This window comes from Tursiops truncatus, chromosome 9 (genome assembly GCF_011762595.2).
Source record: "Tursiops truncatus isolate mTurTru1 chromosome 9, mTurTru1.mat.Y, whole genome shotgun sequence".
In the NCBI taxonomy this organism is placed as follows: Eukaryota; Metazoa; Chordata; class Mammalia; order Artiodactyla; family Delphinidae; genus Tursiops; species Tursiops truncatus.
In genome coordinates, this window is record NC_047042.1 from 87984198 (window position 1) to 87986510 (window position 2313).

Sequence of the window (2313 nt, forward strand, 5' to 3'; positions counted from 1 at the left end):
GGTTGTCAAAAGAAAAAAAAAAAAAAGGAAAACCTCGCATGATGAAGATATGAACATGCGTAAAACAAAGAGACAAGATTGGATCCAGATCATACAAGTCCTTATAGGCGAGGAGTTTTGGTTTTTTGGTTTTTTTTGTGATACGCGCGCCTCTTACTATTGTGGCCTCTCCCGTTGCGGAGCGCAAGCTCCGGACGCGCAGGCTCAGCGGCCATGGCTCACAGGCCCAGCGGCTCCACGGCTTGTGGAATCTTCCCGAACCGGGGCACGAACCCGTGTCCCCTGCATCGGCAGGCGGACTCTCAACCACTGTGCCACCAGGGAAGCCCTCAGTTTTATTTTTATTAGATTGATCAACATAAAATTGTTGATTTTCACTTTTGACCAGTGATTTTGATGCTGAAAACATAGCCTCTGTGCACCGGTGCCTACTGAATCTTGGAGACAGAGTTTTGGATGAAGTAGAAAAGAATAGCTTTATTACTTTGTCAGGCAAAGGGGGACACAGCAGGCTCGTGCCCCTCAAAACTGTGTGTCCCAACCCGGGAAGATTTGGTGAGGGGTTTTACAGCAATGGTTCAAGGGCGGGATTGCTGATAAAGATTAGGGTGTGTGCAGGGCCTGCACTCCTTTAATCTGGCCTCAGGTGGTCTTCTTCTGGAATGAAGAATAATAACATCTTCTATTTGTTGGGGATTTTAGTCCTGTAAAGAGCTCAAAGATGTTGTTATGTGTATCCCTTGAGGCTGAACCAGGACCCTGTCCCAAGGCTGCACTATTGTTTCTGGCTGCTCCTCCTGTGTCTCTGATTCCCCTCCATTCTCTGATTAGCAACCCTTCCAATCTGCCCTTTGGGACTCAGGGAAGATCATGGAGGCTGGATTCTATTCCCTATAAACAAGTAACAGGGGACAGAGAAAGGCTTCTGAGCCCAGGAGCCCCACAGAGTCCTGCTAGATTTCTATTTCACTTGGTTCAACTTAATGCAGTTAAACACCTTTAAAAGTTCTAAGCAGGGGCTGCAATGACTGGATTTATGTTTTAAAAAATCACCCTGGCTGCTGGGTGGAAGATAGATGGGAGGCAGGTCAGAGGGCAGGGAAAAGATCAGTAAGGATGTGATTGCTTTGAAATAACCCTGTTCTGATACAGAGTCCTCGCATTGGTTGACTTAGAAATCTGTTTTATTAGTTACGCAGTGGAATGTGGGCAGTAAGGAGTTGACTCATGCCAGAAAAATTCACAAGAGAGTGATAATGGTAGAATCAAAATGCCATTTATTAATTCACAATGAAAAATAAAACAGTCAGGCAACTGAATTCTTGTGTTTATTGATTAATGTCATCTTTTTACATGGGTAGCTAAATTCAAGTCAATAGATTATTTGATGGGATTGCAAAAAATCAGAGCGAGGGGAATTAGCCATTGCTAGCAAACTTTGTTGGCATGACCCCTAGTCGGAAGTACATTTTACATGGAGACCTAGTTTGCACCACGCAAAATAGAGCTGAAACAAAATTTTTACAAATCAGAACATACCCTTATTACTCATGAGACACTGATACTTTGTTGTATTCTATCTTTTTTCGGTAAAAAAATATTGAGGCATAGGCCCAATAAATTGATTTCAAGATCTACTAATGTGTGACAGCTTGCAATTTCAAAATCAGAGTCAAATCATCTTAATGCTAGTTGGCATCACACTGTCATAGTCCAGTTTGGGATGATGCATCAGTAGCACCTCTAGATTCAGGGTTAGGCTGCCAGCTGCCCTCTGCAACAACTTCCTGGCTTTCACATTTCCTGGCAATGGCCCCAGGCTCTGTCTCCCATTATCCTCCAAACCCTGCTGGGGGCCTTCCCTTGCCGCAGTTTTTTCCCCCGGTCTCTGCTCAGGCTCTAGCTGATGGGTAGCACCTTGCTTGAACTGCCTCCGCCCTCAACCTCACCTTGCCTTCACCCTGTTGAGCAACAGTGGTCTTTCTCACTCTGGGTAGGACAGAATGAGAGAATGAGTCACCCGTGCAGCTAACGGCCTATGCCCCAAAGTTTAACTGTGCTACTCAGCTCCATATTTCAGATTCAGCAAATTAAGGTTAGCTATAAGGACGCAGTTCCACCTCCAGCAGAGGTCCAGGACTGATCGGGTTGCGGATGAAATGAGGACTCTGCAAATTAGAGTCATGATCTGAAACACCCAGGAGCCAGGAGGCCAGCAGCAGCCCCTGCAAGTGAGGTTTCTCCCTGGGGATTTTTCCTCTTGCTACTGATCCAAGTTTCCTACCAGAACAGCAAAAAGGGAAATGCTTCCCA